The sequence below is a fragment of the Phalacrocorax carbo genome, chromosome 3 (genome assembly GCF_963921805.1).
Source record: "Phalacrocorax carbo chromosome 3, bPhaCar2.1, whole genome shotgun sequence".
Classification (NCBI taxonomy): domain Eukaryota; kingdom Metazoa; phylum Chordata; class Aves; order Suliformes; family Phalacrocoracidae; genus Phalacrocorax; species Phalacrocorax carbo.
In genome coordinates this window covers 68,078,025-68,103,012 of record NC_087515.1, presented here as the reverse complement: position 1 = coordinate 68,103,012, position 24,988 = coordinate 68,078,025, and the positions used below count along the sequence as shown (strand labels likewise).

At 40.9% G+C, this 24,988-nt stretch overlaps 1 protein-coding gene across 14 annotated transcripts in view; it reads right to left on the bottom strand.

Annotated features, from left to right (window-relative positions):
- The window catches only part of EPB41L2 (erythrocyte membrane protein band 4.1 like 2), a 122,429-nt gene extending 103,031 nt beyond the window's left edge, over positions 1–19,398 (bottom strand). For 13 of the 14 annotated variants that reach the window (XR_010372205.1, XM_064447296.1, XM_064447283.1 and 10 more), the window contains exons 1-3: positions 19,305–19,398; positions 18,341–18,410; positions 15,323–15,398 (exon numbers count right to left, since the gene is read on the bottom strand). The gene's annotated coding sequence lies outside the window, so the exon portion shown is untranslated. The remainder of the gene's footprint in view (positions 1–15,322; positions 15,399–18,340; positions 18,411–19,304) is intronic. The other variant, XM_064447284.1, reaches the window with a different exon arrangement.
- Between the last annotated feature and the right edge of the window lie 5,590 nt (positions 19,399–24,988).

Below are 24,988 nucleotides of genomic sequence, written 5' to 3'. Positions count from 1 at the left end.
ATTTTATTGTAAGTTGGAAAGACAAGTGATTCCATTATTTGGTACTCTTCATATTCATTCCACAGAATGATGTTAAAAATGTATTTGTAGATGGAATGTTCCTGTAAATTTTCATAACTGTTCTATCCAAATGATTTAGAAGAACAAGTCTACATAAGGTACTCAAACTGTGTTAACATAACATTTTAGCTACTTTATTAAGCCTTATTAAGCATGTTTATATTAACAATTTGGAGTTTCTAAAAATACCATGCATAAGGGTACTAAGCTCTTCTTGAAAACCAAAGAATACTGGACATCCACTCTTTCCCTCAGAATCTTTCCCACAGAAGTGCTTCTGCTCTCATCATTTGCCTCTCTTCATATTTCAGAAGTTTTAGCTTAGATATTTTACATTAAGTATTCTAATAGCATGCTCATCACTATCAAAGTCTTAACGGAAAGCATAACTATGCTCAACTATTTTTGCCCTGTTCTTGTGCAAATGGGGAAGCCACTGTCATGTCAAATGGCACAGTTACCAATACAGATCTGATCACTGGCTGAGGACTAAAGTTCACAACACTGACCCAAGAAGAACTTTACAAGAGATTTAGCCATATACTTAAAAATTGGAAATAACAATGAACTTTGCATCTGATAAGCAAGAAAGGAACACATACAAAATTTCTGGAATGCTTGTGTAGGCAATGCCATTTGTAATTCTGGGGGCTGGTGCATTCAAACAATGGTTTATAGAAGATCTTTCAGATACAATTAGATTACAGACCATTGGTTTCATCATAACAAGCCTGGAACGTCCTCAAATTTAGGCAATAATCACAGGATATTTAAGTAGGATGCAGAAAGAGTTACTGCCAGCATGACCATCTTGCCTTCTCCAGCTATTCCTTACTCTCTCTTTTGCCAGTGCACTAGGGAAGGAAAAGGAGCCAAGAGAGACCAAATAGTCCCCATCCCCATCGTGCTTTCTCTCCCCAGTGCCTGCAGCAGATTTATAATCAAAACTGTCTGGGACACAGACTGCTGCTAGTGTTGCCTGCAATGCTGGCAGGCTGTTAAAGTTACAAAGAGAGAAGTATGTGCCAAAATATGTACGCTTGCTTGCCAAGCATATAATCCTGATGCATACTTCCTGATAGGAAAAGGATTTAATAAATATGAGACAATTTCCCTTTGCTTAGAAACTATCTTCTTTCCCACGTGCTTAAGGTCAGACAAAAAGAAACAGCACAGCTTACACACATTTAAGAAGCTCAGTTAATTCTCTGCCTGGAATACTCAGCCTCATTTGCTCTTCCTAGAAAGGTTGGACTAGATGATCCCCAAGGTCCCTTCCAACGTGTGATCCCGTGTGATCCAGCACATTCCATATTTTCTTAACTCCGATGACAACCGCCAGGACAAGTTTTGGAATCTAACACAAGAGTCTGTGTCTCCCATTACTCAAGAAATGCTTCAAAACACATTGGAGGGTTAGATTTATTTGGTGAATATGGCCCCAGTTGTTGTCACTCTCCTGCGTGGTCCACCATTAGGTTCTCTCCTGATCTGAAGCAGTAAAGGAATACATGTGAAGGACAATGGTTTTGCACCTGAGTCATGGCACACCCTCGGTTAAAATCAGGAAAAGGGAAGTTAGCTACAAACTTTCCATTGGCAGAAGTTTTTATTAAGTATCAGGATATATATAGGCTGATGGATAGCTTCTGAGGCTTTAAAAAGGCAACAGAAATATAGTAAGTAGAAAAGCAACATACATCTACAGGGCATAAAACAACAACATTACTGTGTTGAGGCACTCAGTTTGCTTTACTACAACACAGCAATGTTCTAGTAACTAATTTAGTATAATGCCATGAGTAATACTTGTAAAATACTAGACAAACCAAGGCTAGGATTTTAAGAGAGTCCTCATTAAGGAAAAAACTACGGGTAGCTAACAATAAATTCAAAAGATCTTGTTGAAGAAATAGTGTGAAGGAGATATTGATACTTATGTTAAAACCCTGTGTCAAAAATAACCTTAACACATGTAAAAAATGTCTGTCTTTCATAATAAGGTTTCCAGAGAAGAAGAACCACTTGTCATTTTGGTCTAACAGAGAAGAGTTGTCCACGTATTGAAAGATGCCCAGCAAATTACTTAGCTGTCACTAAGGTAACGAACATGACTGTTTTCCCTAACTTGCAACATCCTTCTGCTAGTTAACATCCTTTCCTATTTGCAAAAAGGAGGAAATAAGACCTTTTACTCATGACAAGCTGTCAGATATTGCAGTTGCTGAGTAAGATATATTCAGCTGAGTGAATTTAAAAGCTTACAGAGAATATAGCAAAACAGCTGACATGGTTTTTGGAACAGAAGTCAACGATGCACAGAGAAAGTTTGTATAGCAGCAAGATTTGCCTGACAGCAAAAGGCAGTCTACAAATACTCAGTTTTACCAGAACAATTCTTGAAGTTGAATTCTTTACCATTAACCATTCTTGAAGCAAAAAGCAGGGAAAGGGGTAAAAGATTTCAGAGGGGGGAAAGCCTGCTAAAATAAATCAGAATTCTCAAATGAAATTTGAAACACTAACTTCTGCCTCCCAGTTGCAAGATCTCCATAACTGCCTTGAGTCTAACTGCTGCACCTCACACAGAGTTTAAGCACCATCTGACATCTCCTCAGGACCTACCTGTACAAATAAATAATGATCAAAATGAAACAAAACAGGAGAAATCTCTTGCCTTTACTTTAGAAGATAAATCAGGTAACTTCTTATTTTTAACCATTAGTTTATAAATCACAAACTAGGCAAACTTTTTATGTATATATGTACATACATACACACACATGCTTAAAAGTAAAACCCTTTCTCTGTATTGATCATCTTTTGACTAATCCTCTCCTACCCTGTTACTACCATCTGAAATACCTTATACAAACCTGGAAGCTGGTCTTTAGAACTAAATACAAACTCTATATTCTTACAAGGAGTGCCAAAGTGATCACTGGTAAATGTGCACAGACCAGACATGACAGAGCATTACAAGACAAACTAGTAGAACCCTCTCCTGCACCTAACAAATGCCTATGGATTCAGAGTAGACTGCTGTCTGGCACCACCGTCCTGCTGCACATCACAGTTAGCAGGTTCATCAAGTTTTAGGCTCCCCACTACAGGAGAGTTGAGGACATACTGGAGCAATCCCAGCAAAGGTGGTTAAAGGCTTACAGCATCTGCTGTATGAGGAGAGGCTGAGAAAGCTGGGATTGTTTAACCTGGCAAAGAGAAGGCCTGGGGTCAGGGGACCCTACCAGAGTATATAAATACTTGATGGGGGTTAGTAAAGAAAATGGAGCCAAGCTCTACACAGTGGTACCTGGTATGAGGCAGTGGGGACAAATCAAAATACAGGAAATTCTACTTAAACATGGCGGGGGATGGGGGACACAGCAGAGAATATCTTTTTTTACTCTAAGGGTCAAACACTGGAACAGGCTGCCCAAAGAAGCTGTGGAGTCTCCATCCTCAAAAGCATTCAAACCTGACTGCACAAGGTCCTGTAACTCTGCATGGAGCAGAAGGGGTTGGACTGGGCAATCTCTAAAGGTCCCTTCCAACCTCAACAATTCTGTAGCTCCTGACACAAATAAAATGACTAATCATGCTCTCCAAGGGTAGCAGGGAAAAGAAATAAATGTGAAGTTAAGACAATAACACCTTTACGTTCTCCTGACAAATGCCAAGTACCTCACAAAAATAAAATTAGACTCCCTACCTCAAACCAGTTAATCTAACCAAACTGAGACCAGGAGATACCAACTATTATCAGTTGTGGTAGGAATAGGGTAACAAAGACTATTGGCAACTACAACTGGAACCCTGTTTGAAACATTATATTTGTTGGCCTGTTTTCCTACAGAAATAGGACCTGTGCAATCATGCTGCCTGTTCATCTGCTTGTTATCCTTCTCTAGTAACATTTAAGTTCAATGGTTAATTTTAACCAAATTTAGCAGTGGTCCAGAGGCCTCAATAATACTTAATTTCTACAGGACTCACAAAACCAGTTTGGCAGAAAAGAAATCCAAATTAGTGAAGAGTGTCTAGTATGAACCCATGAGTAACCTATTCTATTTCGCTTACTAGCTTTACAGTCAACACTTACTAGCCAGACAAAATAATTACCTACCTAGTGATATTTGGATGGTTCTGCATCAAGTACATTTAGGGGATAAAGGAAGAAAACAAAAAGGAAAGAGGTACTGACAGCACAGAAACATTTATTAGTGACATAAAGAAAGCTGACATTTTGTTCTAAATGAGAGCAAGACAAAGTCATAGAAAACCATGCTTCATGAGTTCTTCCATTAAAACTTAGCTTTAAATATTTAAAGCCCTGGTGCTTTTAGGTAAACTTGAAATTAGTTCTGAGGAAGATTACAAGAAGGCCAACAAAATATTTGTCGTCACTAGCTAGGAGAGGCTAATACGTCAGTATTCCTATAGTACTACTTCCAGCTATTGCTGGATATTCTACAGTGGAGCATCAGAGCACAAAGAGAAGAAAAAGGAGAAGGAACATGAGTGAAGCAATATTTCAAATACATTAAAAATTTATTACCTAAAAATTCTACTGCTTATGTCTCGCTTTTACCACACTATTACTACATTCATTAGAAAGTTTTTGAAAGAAGTTAGCAGAAGCAAATCCAGCAATATTAGTCAATTTCAGCTGGTATTAGATAGATGGGTTGTCTAAATCCAGTTTATTCAGCTTACAGGACTCTCATAATGAGTTTTGCATTCCAGGTTTCTTCCCTGCCCTCCCCATCCACCACCATTACACTCAGAACGCAAACTAATTTGTGCCTTTAACCCAAAGAATCTGAATTCAGAAACATGTAGTTAGCCAATCATAAGAGCACAAAGAGAGCTCTGAAGCTCTGCCTGCTGCAGGTATTTAAACCGATAATGTAGAGAGTATGATGTAGATAAAAATCTCTCCTGAATAGCTAGTTTGATAATTTTGATCAAATATTCATGATGGTTTTGTAAGGGTTCAAACTGAGTTAGTTCACACCAGTTATCAACATACCTGAACTGTTGCAGCTGACAAATCAGAAAACAAAAACTTCAGACAGTCACTCTTCAATGTTGGTAACAGTAATTCCTCAGAATACAAATAACTCATGGCATCATCCTTTTCTGTACCCATCTCAAGGGCACAGAATTTGTTGCCATTTGCTTTATTGGGCATGGTGACCTCAGGCTGGAAGCCGAGAGCACAACCACTGTGTATGGAAACAGAAGTGCCATGTCCTGAATCAAAAGGTTACCTTTACTCTCAGCTGGGTAGCCCATCTACTTCTGATCTGAGCACTAATGGACAGTTTCAAAGCTGCAATGATAGTTTAGACACAGACACATCTTCACATATAGACAATATATAAAGCACTTCAGTCTCATCCAGGGAACTCACTATATCAACTTCCATATTTTTCTTTTGAAGAATATATCAAGTTCAATAGGCTATGTTAGAGGTATCTATCACAAAAATATATCGGAGAAATTCATTTGCAGCCTGTGTAGAGCTTAAACTGCTTAATCAGGTTTCTTGACTTGAAAGAAGAAAAAGCAAAAGTATAAACCAAGTTACAATACTCTTGAGAATATGGGGAAGAGAAAAAAGTGAAGGGTCTTTGGCATCTTATTACAAGGACTCAGCAGATCTGATTCAGAACTCTCATAATGGCATCTCAACTTCTGCCGAAAGGTATGGCGATACCTCATATTTAATAACATTCCAGTCTCCTAATGCTTATGCAAGCTACAGAACAATACAGATAAAATAGCCATAAGACCACCAAATGTAAAATAATAAGAAAACATTCAGAAATCTCTCAATGTATCCATCTTTGCATTTTTGGGGTAAAAGAATCAGACTAGGCTCTTTTCAATAGTGTCCGACAGGACAAGGGGCAATGGGCACAAGTTGGAACATAGGAAGTTCCACCTGAATGAGAAAAAACTTTTCCTGTGAGGGTGCCAGAGCAGTGGCACAGGCTGCCCAGGGAGGTTGTGGAGTCTCCTTTGGTGGAGACATTCAAAACCCACCTGGACGCATTCCTGTGCCCCCTGCTCTGGGTGTGCCTGCTCAAGCAAGGGGTTGGACAAGATGATCTCCAGAGGTCCCTTCCAAACCCTATCATTCTGTGATTCTGTGACTTTCCACTACAATAGATCCCTCACAAAAAGGTATTTGCTGCCTGCCTATCAACTGCTATATCTCAACACCCTCTCTTGCGCAAACTGCTGGTAATGATTTTAGAAAGTAACTATAACTAACCACTTTGATGCACAAACTTTTTTTAACTGAGAATTCACACAGCTGAAAAATACAATACTGTCATTCCCCCAGTAATATCATAATCAGAAGAGATTCGTTTTACTAATTAATACTCATATTTCTTATACATTCTTTAAATCAACAGCAACAACAGTCAATGAAGATGTTTTAGAAACATTTTAGCTTTACAGAGTTAAACGTTTAACTCAGAAGTTGGCTGAAAAGCACTGAATTGCTGGCAAAAATCCTGAAGAATGTTTTAGCCCTTTGCAGAATTACCAGCCCTTCAGGGTATCAGCAAAGAGTTTTGTCATGTGAATGACTGCATGCTCTTGAAAAGTAAGTGTAGCCTATGGCAGTGCTTTTCAAGCACAGAGCCAGGTCAGAAAATTGAAAGGTTGTTCATGCAAAGGAAGATATACCTCAAAAGATAAGAAGGCATCTCTCTTAGTCTAGCAGGGTGAAAGGAGCAACTGTTTTTGAAACAAAAAGATTAGAATCACCACATGGGAGCATATTCAGCTTAGTTTGTTTTTGCAGGAAAAGAGTCTTTATATTGTAATGATGTTGACGTAAGGTCTATATTAGATTATCTCATTTGCAGCTATAGTTTTGTTGCCTGTTTTTAAACGAATTCTGAGGTGCCTGCTTCAATTTCAGCTGAAGCCCTGAATGTGACCACCTTCATATGAAGCAACAAGAAGCCTTCCATATTAGAGTAGTGTAGCATTTTAAAACCCCAGCTGTGGATCAGGTAACATTTTACTGCTCACAGCAGAGAGTTTCGCATACCTTTGTGGCATACCACCATCAGACTACCAAACTCATTACAAGTGCTTCTTCAGCAATGCTTAGCAGAGCAAAAGCCATCTTCAGTTCTTCAGTAGAACGGAACTTTATAAACAGTAGTAGTGTTTACTTTAGAGTTAGTTCAAGGGGAGACCAAAATAAGACGAGAACAGAAGAAAATTAAGAGGGGAAGAGAGGTTATAAAGGGCTTGCTTGGAGCTGAAAGGATGAAGGGGAGAGAAAATACAGGGAACCATGCCTTTAGAGGTTAAGCTGAAATGGAGGGGAAGGAAAAGAAATCACACTCAGAGAGTACATCTACTGCTGAAAATGGAAGCCCATGTTCAGCGGCTTAGCAGAACCTCCATACAGACTACAGATACTCAACCTCCCACTATAAGTCATCAAGGTAAGTACATTTTTGTTTTAAAGGTCCCATGACAGGAGCAATACTTCAAAAGTACTGTCCTCGAATGATCTATGAACACAGCGTTGCCCACTGATATCACTACTTTAATAAGCTCAAATGTAGTATTGAAGAAAAAAATGCAATCTAGTTATTGGCCAAATTTGCTGTTGAAATGTTTGCATATACAAGATACATATGATCAAAGGTACCGAAGTCACATTCTACTCTCTAAGCTCAAACCAGACAAAGAAATAATGAGTCAGAAATGTCTCAAGTATCTCCAGCTCCAATTCATTCCCACAGAGGTACATTTTCCCTCCATGCCATCATAGTTTACATACCATTTCAGACTAATAAAGCTCTGCAAAAATATGCTCAAAGAAAACAAGTTTCTGTAATTTTACTTTATGCTACTGAAAAGTAGAAATAGTTAAAATTTTAAGCTTCCAAAAATCTAATGGCCAAAGACGGTTTGTCTTCTACAAAAAAAAAAATTAACTGCTAACACCTTAACAATAGCAAACAAAACTAGAAAAATGGTACAGGTGGAAATCCCATTATAGTAGAATCTTGCTGTTTAATAAGATTTAACACTCAGGAAGCTTTCTTCTGACAGATATCAAAGTTGTTATTTTATGATATTGTTTCTCCATCATTTTATAAAAAGTATACACTGCAACACTTTCCAACTTTGTTTCTATATAGAAATCAAACTTATATTGTTCTGTCATGTGAGAAAGTTACGAACCCTCTACAACACAAAGAAACTTCAGTAGAAGAATTTCCACACAATTATTCAAGTACCAGATATATTCTTGAACTATCAGAGAATGATACTATACCAGAACACATATTAACTGAAATAAAATCAGACATTTTTGCATCTGTGTAACAAAATTAGACTACTTGGAGTAATATTTGTCATGAAACACCGTTGCTTCACACACAAACACAGGAACCCTTCTCCTAAGATCAGGATGAGACTCTTCCAAAAACTGAAGCATGATCTGACAGCAGACCAATGCCATCACAACACAGCACTGTCCTGCAGACTCCTCCCCCAACACATAACAGCAACAGTCTTGGAGGTTAGCAACTTGCTCCAACACATTGGTGTGAGGCAGAACCTGAAGCTAGTCAGCAGAAGCCACTCTTCTCTAAAAGACATTAAAAGCTCCATACCCGTTAAACAAATCCAGTTTGTTTCCCCAAAAAAGAGGGAGCTTGATATTTAAAAAAAAAAAAAGAGGGAGAGGGAAGAACAAAGAAGATTTGACAAGCTGCAGCAACAGTGAGCAACACATAGGTACTACTTAACAGAGTAACTCAAAAGGATTGATAAAGCAGGATATTCTTCTAAAAGAGGCTCTAATGGCCTGCTGCACTAAGTTTCAGCTCAACTAATTACATATTAGAAATCATCTAACTTTACCAAAATTATAAAAAATAACAACCTTTTTCACTAAAAAGTTACCTCGAAGAGGGAAACTATAAGATTTAATTAAAATGGATTCAAATGTAATAGAGAACAGCATCTAATAACACACAGAAGGTAGACCAAAAGAAAATAGCACCAAGGAAAATACAATTAATTCCTAATAAAAAGAAGAAATATGTCTTTACTAAGGTTAGAAGCAACCAAAAAATCCCATGATGACATCAATGTATTTTATACTGTCTTGCACTCGCTCCTGATGCTTAAAACTTAAAACACTTTCCCTACTACAAGAACTAACAAAGTTTCACATACTGTGTAGTACAAATTGTAACACACAAAATCCAACTACTTCACTCATGCTTTGATTTTTACAATCACTGAAGAGACAGCAATTTCAGCTCTAAAGCGGTAGCTGATCAAAAACACAATCCAGTATCAGAGGAGTATTGTCAGAGCAAAGAATTTACCTCCAACATGAACTTTTGAAGTACCAAAAAAAAATCCACACTTCATAAAGTTTCCTGTATCTTCTGTAAGAATTTTAATCAATGCCATTTTCATGTCAACCAACCTACCTTTAAGTTCTTAAATAGAAGTATTAGTTAACCACCTGTCCTAATGATGACCATGAAATATATAATAGGAAAGAGTTATACCACCTTAATCAACTTATTTTTGTAAGGTTCCTGTTCACTCTGAACTGCAGGAAAGTTGTTTGTCCTACACCTAAACAATTTTTTCCTCTACACTTTTTCTGAATCACCAAAAACTTTCTGACACTAACCTCAAAATGTAAAAGCATTCTTCAAGAACAGTATACCCTAGAAACCTATACCCAGAACCTACAGCAACTATCACTTAACTCTACTGTGCTAGCCTATCCATAACCCTGGATAAAGCTAGTTCTGGGGTTTGGGGTTTTGTTTGTTTTGGATTTTTGTTTTTTGTTTGTATGTTTTGTTTGGGGGTTTTGTTGTTTTGGGGTTTTTTTTAATTATAGAATAAGGTTACATTGAATAGGATCTCTGAGAACATGAACTCTGTTTCCTTTGAGTTGCTACCATAACTACGTCATCAGTTTACCAAGACACACCCATGGACATACTCCCTGAGTTACCTGAAACAAAGCTTCAGTCAGGAAAAGAAAGTACAAAAACAAACAAAAAAAAACCCAACACCACACCCACACCACCAAACAGCCAGGAAGAATCAGCCAGAGGAAAACCACATTCTTCCAGAATAAATGCTTATGCTTCTACCTTCCTGACATCACCAAAGGTCTGAAAATATTCACAGGCTAGAAGATAATTTGTTGTATCTTGTGCAGTTCATTTAACTGCTTATATACTGATCTTTCTAGCCAGCATCATATACTGTTGTTAACATTGGAAAAAATACAACAGAAAAACCCACTTAGAATTTGGAAACTAACATTTGCAGAAGTCTCTAATGTAACTACTTAAATGAAGTCTTAAAACATTTAACCAAAAAAGTAAAATAAAAACTGACTTGTTTTTAAGATGAGTAAAATAAGAACACCCTTGTGAGCTTTTGAACAGAAAGGATCCACAGATTTTAGTGAGTACCCTTTGCAAGCAAAGATCATCCAGCAGTAAAGGAAGAAAGCAGGTTGATCTTAACTTCAATAAGCTTGACATCTAAACCACAACACTAGATTTTTTGCTTTTTTTTCCCCCTGAAGAAAAAATTCAAAACCAACTTCACCAGGCAAATTAATCTTCCCATGTCATTCAACAGGTTATGTACACAAGATGTTTCAAGTCAGAAAGTTAGGGCTGATGACAGTGACTAAACAGTTCAGAAAAAAGCTGTTTTCATCTGGTCCCATTCCAAAGCTTTAACACTACTACATATGCCATATGTCTTGCCCGTTTTATCTACGGCATATGAAATACTCTAAAACAGCACCAACAGCTGGGGAATTTTATGGTAAACCAACCATCTTCATAGTAGATGGTTGGTTCAGAACACAAATTAAGAGAATGAAATAAAAATATTAAAAATCAGGGAAAACGGAAAAAATCTGAAAAATGCCGAGAAACTGCATTTTTATAAAAGAAAAAAAATGGCTGAAGCAAATCTGCTCCCAACATACCAGGAGCTTGTTTAGTGTTTTTCACATTGGCTTTTAAAAATCCATTTGCAGGCAGTAAATAAAACACTCTTCATTCTTAGCCCAGTACTTCAAGTCTCATGATTCCTCAAGATAAACAGTTAAATCATTTAGACTTTAGAATAAGTCAGTACTATAAAATATACTTCAGCTAATGTTATGTGTATTTTTATAAAGCTTCGTTATGCTCTCTGAAATACAAGAAACAGAAGTCCATAATACATAGAGACAAGAAGTAATGCAACTTCTAGCATCATCCTTTCTCATCAGGGCAAAACTGCACAAACTTTGCCTCCAGAAATCTGTCTCACATTTACTATCTGGTCGCTAGTTAAGACAGCAAATATTCTGTCAGTATTATTGAGCCTGTAATAGTCTAAGGATGAAAGTAAATTGTAGGGTTATGTATCTTTTACTAAATTTGCTAAAACAAGTGTGCATGGGTAGGCAGTTGTAAAGAAGTTTCAGTCTTCAGCCCCTTCAGGTCTTCAAACAGTAGGAATATCTTGTTAAATTTGTCATATATGGTTTCTTAAAACTTGGTTATTTGAATATATCACACTGGCACTCTCCCCAAGTCAGAACGCTGTTGTTCACTAGTGTGTTCTGTTGTAAGATTTCATTTTGTGTTTGGATGAGGTTTTAAAACATAGATCTCTCTGGCAATGCAAGTTATTTTATAAAGCTTTTTTATGGAGAAAGTACCTTTTCTCCAAGCATTTTCTTACCTGCAACACAGGACTGAAGTAGTCCCAAATTCACATATATAGTTTCATTTCTGCTACAGTACAAGAACAATGTGCTGTAATTGTGTGAACATATACCTCAAGTATTCAGTCCCTACTCTAAGTCATTATTCCGCAGTTATCCCATGGAACTTGAATAGCATCCTTACTTTTTTTGAAATGACACTGGGACTAAACTCAACTGTGACAAAAAAAAAGTCATGTTTCAATATGCTGTATGTTTTACCTTCTCTACTGAATGGAGTTAAGAGACAGAGACCGAGAATATGGATTCCAGTCTTCAGAAACGTGTCTTACCCTTCTGAATGAAAATATTTCAATGTATTTGGAAAAAGTTACAATGGTCTCATGTTGTAAGCAAATATCACATTCAAGGCAGCAGGGGGGATGAAAGAATAAGATCTGTGCACTTACAGATTTATTTAAACATTAATTGCTGTCTATAAGACACTTCCTCAAGCACACAAAGAGTAGAGAAAGCATGCTATAAAGTGAGCCCAAATATCCAACAGCTTAAGTTAATTAACATGAGATAATCAGAGGTCCAAAAGAGGTTTAATAAAATCACTTGCAATTGGGGCTTGTAAAGAAGGAGCAGCAGCATTGATATGTAACCATTCCAAGCTTGTTCTGAACAGCCACCTCTGACCTTTATGTGGCTGCTAACCTCTTGTCAAAGATTACTGAAATACAAAAGTGTTGACTACAGAGGGGAGAAAGCAGCCTTAAGACCAAACATGGACTTAAGTATAGTTTATGCTATGACATTCTTTGGGGTTTAGTTTTGGGTTCCCACTGCTTTTCCTCCAGACATTGGATTTGCTTCAGATTCATGGTCCAATAACGCAATATCCTACCAAAAAAAGTATCAAAAAAGCCATACAAGATACAGGATCCAGTCCTCTAAGAGGAGATCAATGATATACAGGCTTACTATTTTGCCACATTTCTTTAATTGATTGATGATGGAACAACAGCAGTTGCAGTATTATTTAAGTACAACTTCAAAAGGAGGAAGCCGAACAGGGGATAGAACAGCTTCTTTCAACTGAGGAAACAGCAAATAGTTTGTTTACAAATAGTGTCTACAAAGTACAAAACACTGTATTTGGAAATTGAACAAGAACTTCCAGATCCAAAATTGCAATGTTCAAACTCAAAGGAGTTTGCAGGACATACCCATATATATATTCTAAGATATTTTATTAATGAATCCTAGGTTTTGTGAGTAACTGGAAGCCATAAAAATCTTTCCACAAATGTGAAACCCAATTGCATACTTTTAACAATCAGATTTTAATTTTGGTTTGATTTGCAGAAGAAGTAGGATACATGCTGAGTCAACCAGAATTTAAAGGTCTGCCTATTACCAATTCAAACGCTTGCAATAAGAATATATATTTTAAATCCCATATACAGGATAACTGAGTATTTCAAATTAGAAAAAGCTGTTCTAATTTTCCATTGTGGTAAGAGATCACATCATGCATTTTAAATACGTACTGAAGATTGTTATTAAAAATACAAAAACTGTGTTCTTAAAATGTTGTAGTCAAATTCTTATCCAGGCCACTAAAAAGAATACCACAGTTATAGTCTATACTTCTTAAGCCACAGTAATGGGATAGCAATAATTTACAGTAAAATCTGGTGTTACATTTAGCTGTACAACACTACTAATTACAGAGTCATTTCAACAATAAATATTTGGTTAAACTCTGCTTTGTCATCAGTGCAAGCAATTTAAGATGAAACTGATCTTTCAGAGAGTCCACACTTCTTTTTTAGAGTCTATTTTTATCTTCTGGTAACTGAACATCTTTTCCTACAGAACATTTCTCCAGAACTAGTGCTTTGCAGACAGAAAACCACATAGACAATGTTAGAAGCAAAAGGGAAGATTCAAACCTAGAGCACCAAGGCAATTCATAGTTCCCTTTAAACTGTCTTTAGCTAACCCAATTTTACTATGCAATGCCAAAGTCTTTTAACAATGACCTTACAGAGCACACCGGCTGCATCGCTTCTCAACAGCAAGGTAAGTTAAAAGACAGGCCATATCACACCCTTCAGAAAAAATCGAGGGAGGAAAAACCAAGACACAAATACGAGCACCATGGTAGATATAATATCAAGTAAAACACTCACTCAACCCCCTAGACACTGGCAAAGAACTCTCCAGTTTTAAAAGAGAGGATCCTCCTGCAATGCTCTTCACAACAAGATCTCTGAAGAGCCAAGCTACTATTAATAGAAGTACTACACAAATGAATGGCAGTAGTACCTCACCTCCACTAGAAAAAACCCAACCCAAAACACAACCACCTGCTTCTAAGAATATTGAGAGCCAGCATATCAGTACTTGTACAAGAGGCCAACTTAATAGAAGTCAGGCCCTCAGAGCATCTCATACTTGAGTCCAGTCACAAGATACCATGCCACCAAAGGAAGCTGTGATGTGCAGAGCAAAGGGTAGGCATCTGAAATTCTCCTTTATGGGACCTCATAAGCATTACCCATAATTGAGTCCCCTACTCTTATAAGAATCAGAAGAGATCCAGCCCCAGATTTCCTCCAGAACTAAGAAAAAAAAAAAACACGGTACAGGAGTGCAGAAGGCAAGGTGAAGAGAATTATTTGAGAAGGGAAAAGGATTTGAGTTTTGTTTTACAGGGGTTTGAAGTTTTACATATCAAGTCCATTGATTTTGTCTGATTTTCTTCTACTTTCAAGGTAGAATGTCAGATGTAAGGAACAACATAAAGAACAAAAATGGAGAAACCAAGCCATGAGCTGTAAATTGAAATTAGAGAACATTATTTGGCATTATTGTCAGCAATGCCTATACAGCTTGCTGAGCAGGTGGCAGCACTTACAGAGCTGCTGTAGTGCAGGGTTTGCATAGTGCCACTAAAACACCAGACACTACTGCAATGGAAACAAACTTCTCCGCCCCTCAAGCCTGTTAAAATAAACAAGCATGTACTCTTGCTGATCTGTCCCACTTGCATTATATGCAAGTCTATAGTCTCATACCATACACAGAACATATTGTCCTCATTTCACTAGCCAAACAGAATGGCTGGGTTTGGATTACCCAGTAGTAATTAATCAATATTCTGTTGATATGGCCCTCACTTAGTCTGTAAATCCTTACAAAATACTTAAAAGACAAGTGAAATCTATGGAGGAAATAAGTCACTCATAAAGTTACCTTTAAAGAAAAGTTTATATCACAAGCTTTTTAATTAAGAATTTAAGACTTGATGCAGTAAATATTTTGACTTTTAGCATTAATATGTTCTTTCCTGTATATTACAAAACTGACAACTTAAACCATGTAAATTTATCACATCAAGAACAAAAAATATTTGAGAAGTTGAAACAGAACAAGAACTTCACCTACTTAGTTAATTCCTACAGTGAATTTTCCAATATTAAAAGAAAATAAATCTCAAGATACCTCAAATTCCAATACAAGTCTTCAGTACAATGCAATCAGCTATGACAACTGGATAACAGCACAATATCTTCTTCACCTATAAGAGAAAGTTAAATTTGAGAGTCAAATTACCCCAAAAATTATACCACCAAGTGAATTAGAAAACCAGATAAGTGAAATTGAACTGTGCTTAAATGAGAAATATATTTAAAATGTGCAACACCGTTCCATACAGGAAAAGAAAACGACACAATCATTTAACTTGTACTTTGATTTTATCTTTTTAAAAAAAAACACAAACATGTTTGGTAGTTTATTATAAACCTAACACTTTTGAAGTCAAGAGGAATCTTTTCTTTCAATTTAGAAGGCCAGAAATAACTCCTTACGATGCAGTTTGACTTCTCATATAATCCAGGCTATAACACAATCACACACTCCCACATCCCCTTTTCTTGCTCCCATGCCCTTTCTTGTGTCCAGCCATTGTGCAAGTACACAACGAACAGTTTTCCAACACAGCTTTTCTTGGGTTGATTTTGCCTGCAATGAGGAAGAAAGCCCACCCCAACTGAAGACCAGTTCCAGAATGAAACTGCCATTTGAATTAGTACATGTTTTTCAGGAAAGCACTCGATCTTGCTTTAAAAATATTTGATGGCAAATATACTATACACTACAACCTTAGGTAAAATAATTTCTACGCTATAGGTAGCTATATTGTACCCTTACCCTACAGAAATTTGCACATGGTAAAGTAAAATGTAGAAAACTTGTCCTCTTTCAATAATCAGAGCAATGCTGTATAGTACAAACATAACTATTAAAAGTGTAAGCCATTTAGATGCTTTGTCTGGCACTCAGTCCTTTCATAGCCACTATTATCTGCTCTCATCCACATTACAGGTACATGTACCACTGTTTTCTTTTGTTCCCTCCCTTTTTAACCCTTAAATTGATCAATCTTTTGTACTAAACTTGCTTCCCAGTTCTTTTAACTTTTCAAATTCTTTCAGGTTATTACTCTCAACCTTCCAAGGTTTAATGCCAGAAGTGAACACAGAATTCAAAAAGGAATCCCATAAGCACCAACTACAGAAAGGTTTTATTACCTTGTCATATATTATGGTGTTTATATACCTAGTTTAATTTTTTTCAAAAATTACTTAAAGAGAAATTGTGTTCAAACTATTGTTAATCACAATCCACAATACCTCCTTTAAGTGTTTGTACTTCCCAGAACACTTTCCCCATTTTCCTCCTGTGACCCATGTTCTTCACCCTCAAAATGTTCGACTCAGGAGTCAGCCACATGAAAAATGCATATTTTGCCTATATCCACACTCACTAAATGATTCAGATCGTACCGAGTAAAATACACAATAAAATTTTTCTTCAGGTTACCCTCTTGAAATGAAAGCTATTCAGTGTTGTCACTGAAACCCCATTAATAGACCTCAACAAGTCCGACTGGCTTCAGAGAGCCACCTTTGTTTGCTCCTACTTTTTAAGTCATATCAAAAAGTGGTAAAAAAACCCCAGAAACTTAGTATGTATTGACTGCAACTGCTGGAGACTTAGCAAGTTAGAAGCAGAACAGAAGGTGTATTTCCAAAGGAATGAAGCCTGGAAGTCTATTACATGTGGCTGTTAAGAAGTTTGAACTCTCCAACTTCCAACACGTGTATGCACAGAATATGTACATTTTTTAAAGTCTTGTCTAGACCATTCTAAATTACATTGTTACAATGCAGGCTCATCTACCAGTGGTACAAACTGTTGATGTAAACTTTGAGATCCATAACCTCTGAAAACATGGAAGGAAGGTCATATGCTAAGCCCAAACGCAGTCAGACTCAGCAGAGGGCTGCAATTCAAGCACAAGAAAGCAGCTCAACTCACCACCACAGAGGTTAACACCAGACAGAAGGCAGCATGGCAAGCAGAAAGGGAAACTTGCTGGAAGGGAAGAGAGTAGCAGCTGAAGCAGAACGCTTTGGCTGACGACCCTTCCAGGGCCATTCCTGCATAACCCAGGGTGCAACGAAATAGGTTCTGAACTGGGTCTGTTCTACAACCAGTTGGCTCTGTGGCTTAGGGGCTGAATTTAACTGCTGTTTGAAGCTTAAAAAAAACCAAGACAAAGGATGCAGCTTTATTTTTTTACATAGTTCCTGTTAAAAAAGTACTTTGCCATTTCAAACTCTCCAGACCTGAAAATATGCAAGTTTGAGAACTTGCTGAAGGCTAAGTTTTTAGAACTACGTGCTTGTTGCATTTCACTAACACTCTGGAATCACCCATGCTAGCAGAGAGGGAAATGAGGCAGTAAAGCTAAGCAAAGCACTATATGTCAATGAAAAAGCTATAAATTATATTGTTTTAATTAAAAATGGGTCTTAGACAGCTTTACAAGGAGAGAAAACATCCTAATTGAACTGTTTGCTAGTCGTTACTGGTATCAAAGCACCTTAAGCTAAGCCTTACTCCTAGCCAGCTATTACTTTTTCCCTGGGAGTGATTTATTTCAGGAGCTGTTTCTGGAAATCATACTCATTAAAATGACAAATCCTCAAACCAACTCCCTTGATGTCAATCAGCAATCATTCATACCATGGCCTCCTTTTAAATCCATTCTAGCCATACACATGCATGCACAATACTATTAACATCAAAAGGGATTAACTTCAACTCAGTGGGATCTTCACCTGTGGAAAAACGCTGCACTAAAAATGTTACCACAGTGCTAATAACTCTTTTGAGAGTATTCAGACTTCACAGTACTGTAATCAAAGCCTTAGAAAAGAACAACAATAGGAAATGAACTTTGGACTTAAATTTATAAGTATCTCAATTTTTTTTTTTAAGACCTCGGCATGTAATGTACATGCAGGGGCCAGGTCTTCGCATCTTGAAAGGTGGAATTTTTTTTTAAATAGCAGATAAAGAACACACAGCAGGATTCTACACTTATTTTTATTCTAATCCTGATGAGAAAGGAAGTTAGGAATGTACGGCTTCCTCAATTACATCCCCTACCTAATTACTGGTAAACAGCTTCAGTGCGGGGTCCTACGTTGCTCATTTTCCTGCAGTTGCTCGCTTAAAGCTGTAAGAAAGAAATAGCCCAAGATGCAAACTGACGAAGTTATCAGAATGAGGAGCGGTGCTCTAGGAGGAAAAGTTAAAAAAAAACCCTCCTCTCCTCGCACAGTATTCATACGGCGGGCGCGGGAGGGTAACGGACCGAGATCGGGCCAGATTTTCGGGGGGAAACGCCCCCCTCTCTCCCGCCCGGCAGCGTCGGACCAGACGGCGGGAGCCCCAGAAGCCCAGCAGCTGCGGAGACGGCCGCGACCGCGGGAGCGGCCCCAGCGGCGGCCGGGGGGCCCCGGCGTGCCTCCCCCGGCGGGGCGGGCGGGGTGGCGGGGGGCGGCGGCCGCCCCGGGAGGGACGCGTGGAACGGAGCGGCGCGGCGGCGCTGGGACCGGCGCCCGAACCCCCGCGGTGCGGAGAGAGGGAGGGCTTGGCCCCCTCAGAGCCCCCCGCCTGGGGACGGAGGGGAAAGGCCCCACTGCGCAGAGGGGCTGCGGCGGGCCAGCCGCCGCCGGCGGGGAGGGGAGGGAAGGGGAGGGAAGGGGACCTCCCCCGCCGCGGCCGGCGCCCCGGACACGCTTCCCCGGGTGCGTTGCCGCCCCCCTCCGTCCCCGCTGCTTCCAGGGCCGGCCCCGGGTCTGACAGCCCCCCGCCCCCCTCGCTCTCGACGGCCGCTCGGGGCCGGGAGGAAGGGCGAGAGGAAGGGGGGCAGCTCTGCCCGCGGGACGAGCCCCGGCCCCGCCCGCAGCGGAGCTGGGGAAAACGCCGACGGGTCCGGGGCAAAGCGGCCCCTCGGCGCGCTGCCGCCGCCCTCCCCGCCCGGCCGGGCTGCGGCTGCCCGGCGCCCCCCTCCCCGCCGCTCCCCCGGGAGGCCCCGCTCCCCCAGGGGCTCGCGCCCCGCCGGTACCTGCCGCACAAACGCCCGCTGCTCGCGCTCACATACGAAATTGAAGTTCCGCAGCCGTCAGCCCAGCCCGGGAGAAACCCCCGCCGGCCCCGCCCCACGGCCAATCCGCGCCCCGCCCGCCCCCGCGCCCCGCCCACGCACCGCCGGCGCCGACCCGCCGGCCGCCCGCTCCGCCCCCGCCCCGTCGCCGTTGGCTGGCGCGGCCGTCAATCGGCAGCGCGGGAGCTTCGCCCCGCCCCCCTGTCCGGGCCACCAGCAGCGGCTGCTGCCCGTCAGGGGCCCGGCGGCTCTGGCCCCGCCGGCAGCCCTGGTCTAGCGGCGGGGCAGGCCTCGGGGGCGCCGCCGCGGTGCGGATACCCGCTCCGGAGGGGCGGCTGCCCGGGAGCGCCGCTGCCCAGCCGGGGCACCGGGCGAGTGGCGCGGCGTGCGGCAGGCGCCGCCCCACCCCGCCCCTCCCTTACCCTCCCCTCCCGGTTCGGCGGGCCGGGCGCGGGCGCTGAGGTGCCACCGTCCCCGCAGCGCCGGCCGCCGCGGTGTCCCCACGCAGGCTGGTGCCCCGCCGCGAAGGAGGCCAGCGGCGCCGCCGGCTGCGCGGGCCGGGGGCCCGGCGGTAGCCGGATGGGGGCGGCTGCCCCCATTCTCCAGCCCAGCGCTACTCGGACCCCGCCTGGAAGCTGGGGCCTCCAGCCGCCCCCGCGGGCGCTCTGGAGGGGGCTCGGCAGGGTCCCCGGGGGCCGGGCTGGAGCAGCCTTACCCTGCACGGCGGTTGAAGGACGGCGCTGGTTCAGCTTGGGGAAGGGCTCGCGATGGGGGGCTGACAGCAGCTCCCCCGGCACCCGTGGGGAGGCGGTCGGGAAGGGGCAGCCAGGCTCTGCGCGGTGGGAGGCTGAGGGGCAACGGGCGTGGGTTGAAATGAAAGGTTCAGGCTGGGTGTAAGGAAAAGCTTTTTCGTGCTGAGGGCAGACAGGCAACAGAAGGGTTTCCTCGGGTTTTCCACACCCGAGCGGAGAGAGGCCCGAGCAGGCTGGTCTGACCACGCAGCTGGCCCTGCTGTGGGCAGGAGGTTGGGCTGGAGGCCTCCTTATAACCTGAATTTTCGAATGACCCACAGTCTCACTGGGGGTTGTCCCCCGCTTTGCTAAAGATCTTTTGGATGCCATTGTGGTTGCTGATCCAGGCTGAAAGGCCTGGATATGAAAAATCTGATGGAGTGTAGGCCAGCTACCGCCCCAAACAGGCTGCAGGCCCCGGGGGTGCTGTGGGTGCTCTGCCCTTGGCACTGTCTCCACCTGGACAGGGTAGTCTGACATGTGCCCTACCTTGCTTTATATTGATAAAATGAGCAAACCAATGCGAGTATCATTCACTCTGGTTGCCACCCAAACTTGTTATAAATTGATTTCTCCTTTCTATCCAGTAACAGTGCGCCCCGCGGAGCCATTGACAGACAAAAGCTTGTGTCAGGGAGGGCGAGAGTAAGTTGGGACCGAAGTGGACTCAGTATCATGATGCACCATCTTTTTGCCAAATTTGACAATTATTACTGGACTTTTCCAAGGTGGACAGGCCACCAATACTTAAGCCAAAAAAGGAACATGTATTTAATTATTTATGTTCAATAAATAGCCCTTTGGGCTCCCTTTAAACTGTGTATTAGCCGTTTCATTCTCCTTACAACTTTTCTTCCAGCATATGAAAGGTGCATCAAATCTTGGAGCAAGAGGTGATGCTCTGGCTTGCAATTTGTGCATAGATGTACAAGAAGGAAGGGAAAAGCTGGGAGTGAAATGTAGTAGTAACAGGTGTAAAAAAAACAGAAACCAACAAGAAACCACGTGTCCAGTTAAGAAAGAAAGGCCTCCTTAACTTTGATATTTTTCTTATTAAGAAAATTATTTGCTTTACATGCACTCATACCAAATTTGCAAAATCCAGCACACAGTATATGTTGCCTGTACAACTTCAGTTCATCCCTTTTACGCATTACAACCTAAAGTTAACTTCCCACCCCACCGTCATGTGCGCACTGAGCCATGCGTTTTTTTAGTGCACGGAATAGATTTTGCTACTTCGGAGCAGAGCTGTGCGCTAAAATAAGCTATTTGCTCTGTAATGGTTTTGTTGTTTCTAGGAAAATTACAATGGGGGGAGGGAGAAGAGCAGGATCATAACTGAGGCTGCTGACTGTTCCTTACCGAGTTCTAAATAAATTGGAAGATATTAAGTCTTCTTTATCAAAAGTTTCTGCAACGCCATGTGCGACATCGCTTGAATCTGATTTTGTGAAGGGATTCAAGGGTGTGTTTCCACAATGCTGATCTTAAGATGCTGGGGTCTCATTTACAGTAGCTTACTGCTGAAAATGAAGTCAACAGGAAATATACCATAAATATTCTGGGTATTTCATAACATGTGAGATCTTTTCTTTCATCGTGGTGTTTCAGACGTAAAAGCAACCCCGCAGCTCCTGGGAGTGCTGTTAAAAGAAATTGATGTAAGCACACAGAGAAGCAATGAGTCGGCAATGAATAGAGAGCAAGCAGTATTAGATATCTGCGCTTAATTCAGCATTGTTCATTCTGCATCTAGTGAAAGAGGTTAGGGAACCAATAAAGAAAGAATTATAATGCATGTGCACAAGCAGTTTTAATTCTTACTAGCCATATTGCTTGATGTTGTAATCGTCATGTTTTATTTATTCTAGTGTGCCATTTACATAAAGCTAATGAACTGTTTTCAGTATGTCTTGCTCCACATTTGAAAACAGCATTACAAAAGCCTTCAACTCTTTCAAAGAGGAGATGGAGTATCATTTTTCTTTTTCAGGAAAACCAGTCACTGTGGTTCTTTCTTTGATATAGCAGATGCTACAATTACCACAAGGCCAACTGGGTTACGATTTTACCTCTGCAGAACAGTCTCTAAAACTCTGTGATCTTCCCTGGTTCATTCCTCAGATGCTTTAACATCTCTAAGCATGAAGAAACAATACCAGAATATGTTCTACTTCCTCAAGAAAATAACACAGCAGCTTCATATGCCTTCCTAAAAACGTAACTACTACTTTTAGAGGCTTAATTTACAGACTCAATGGGAGATGCTTGGTCTCTGCAGCTTTCTGAGGCTACCTGAGTTTGCACCATCCAAACTGCTTTTTCCTATTGCTAGCACTGGTGTGGCTGCCAGTATTCGATACCATTGGCCTAAGCAAGTTCATTTGGCACAGTACTAAAAACAGCTGTGCCTGCAACAGTCTTGTCTTCAATAAGGTTCCCAGTGTTGCTTAAAACCAGTGGAAATGCCTGTAGTGAAATTTCCCTAGATTAGAAAATTCAGGAAGATTTTAAAAGAAACCGCTTCAGACTTGCCTCTTTTTTTCTCCTTTCCTTAGAGAGACTCAGACACTTCTGCTGAGACCCTCAGTTAGCAGTGGCCTCCCTGAGAGGTTTGTTTCTTCTCGCACCGGTTTTAGGCTATTTGTTTCTGGAAAAATCCACTGCCTTATGACAAACTTTTCTTCTCCTCTGATGTACAATTTTGGAAAATTAAATAGTCTCGCAGTTTCATTGGTTTAGAAAGCTATGTTTTAGAAAACATAAAATGTAATACTATTCTTCGTGTATGCTTTTCTTTAACTCTTTTATTGTGAGACATGCATAGCCTAAGGAGTAGAAGGACGTAGGCAATTTCATAAGCAGAGTACTGAAACATCTGGGTAGCCAAATTAAGTCTATGTCATTCTGTCTACAGCATGTCAGGGGGTGATTTTCATAGCCTGCTAATTTTTAGGAGATGTACTGCTGCTGCACTAGCACTAAAGAAATGCCATTAATCCAGTTTTAAACATTCTCCTCCACCCTCTCTCCACTTTTCTGAGTTTATATCTAAATTTTGTGTAGGTGCCACAGTGACAAGAACTGTTACCAATCTGTCATTGCACTTAACGTGCTAAATTTCTTGAAAGTGCTGATCTGACCAAAGCACTGTTTAACAGAAATAAAGACTGCAGCAATACAGCTGAATGTAAGCACAGCAAGTTTGAAACCTCACATTGGAGCTGCTGTCTGTACAGATTATAAGTCTGTAGTCAAAATGGTGGTTTGCTCAACTCTTGCACCAGTAGGCTTCTCAGCTTTACCTAGATAACACTAATGTAACTCCCCCTTTATAATGCTCATCCTGCAAAGACTCCACATTGGCCTGGCAGCACAGCCATCAGCAGTGGCTGTTACAAAAGCAAATAAATGAGAGGAAAAACACCAATTTCCAGTTATAAACTATTTGATGTTAAAAGAAAACAAGACATAAGGAAAAATTACTCATGCTGCCTTCTTGTATGTAAGGATTTCTCTATTTTAGAGATTCTGAAGAAAAAACAAATAAAAAAAAGTTCCAAGAAATGGGTGAAGTAAACACAATAAAACCCCATAATCTATTCCGAGTACAATAATATAACGGCTGTTAAACTTTATTTTTAGTTACTTTAACTTCAGTTATTCAGTACCACCACTGGGGGTTTTAATGAGTAAAATCTGGAGTGGTCTAGAAACTGGCCCTGAAAGAGTGTATCTCTCCTGCTTCCATTAAGTATTCTTACAGATGGGAATAAGCTTCTAGAAGACTGCTTTCTGGAAAGAAAAAATATCTCCTTTTTTGTCCAGAGGTCCGTCTGCTGGCATGTCTGCTGGCATCCAGCCAGGTTCCAAGGCACTGAAAAAGTGTGTGAAAATGTCTTCCATAATTAACAGAAAATGTGCTACAGCATAAGAATGTACACTAGGAAAAGAAGTTCATCGTACCTGAAATTCTAGTGTGATAAACCTGCACTATCAATCTAGACCCTCTTCATGGACAGTATTTTCAATCTACTGGCACACGAGGTTTCGTGCCTGGTAATATGATTTGTATGCAGCATCTCAGGGTCACACGATTAATACACATGCATGAAGTCATGTGAAAGGTACCCTTTGGCATCACAGGAGTGGATGTTGCAACTACATTTGATTGCTGGTCAAGGAATGCCTCTTCCAATTGGGTGCTTTTTAGTGTGTGATTCTGCTTTGCGTTTCTGCCAGCAGAATAGTGCACTGGACTCCCTCTGGCCTTGGATTTTGACACATCAGACACAGCCCAAAACAAGAGACAAGTTATACTGCTGCAGTGTGAAGGCATGAGTTTTCTCACAGCCCAGCTGTGCTGCTGACAGTGAGGACAAATGCAGCAATCCCACTCTGACAGCTCTTACATGGTGATTACAAGCTGATAAATGTAATTGTGGGGGTTTGGAATTACTAAGATTCCAGTCCTGCAGACACCTTTGGTTAAAGTACTCATTCTTGTGAGTGCACCTTCTGAATTGCTAAGATTCTTCCTGGGTACTGCTATACTGACTTGAGGATTGCCCTCAAGTTAGGACATGTGGCCTCTGTAGAAGGAGGCATTGTTTGTCAGAGCATACCATTAAAGAAAAGCTTGCTTTTATCTCTGGAAGAAAAGGGCTTTTGCACCTTTTATAGCAAGAGAAGCTGTAGGGTTAGGAGTGTTAAAGGCAAAACACAAAGTTACAAAAAGTCCAGAAGATGAGCAGTATGTGATGTAAGGTAAACACAATGAATTAAAAATCATTCTAGAACTGGAGATAAGGGGGGCAGGGAGAGAATCGCATGGGAAATACACCGTCTTGG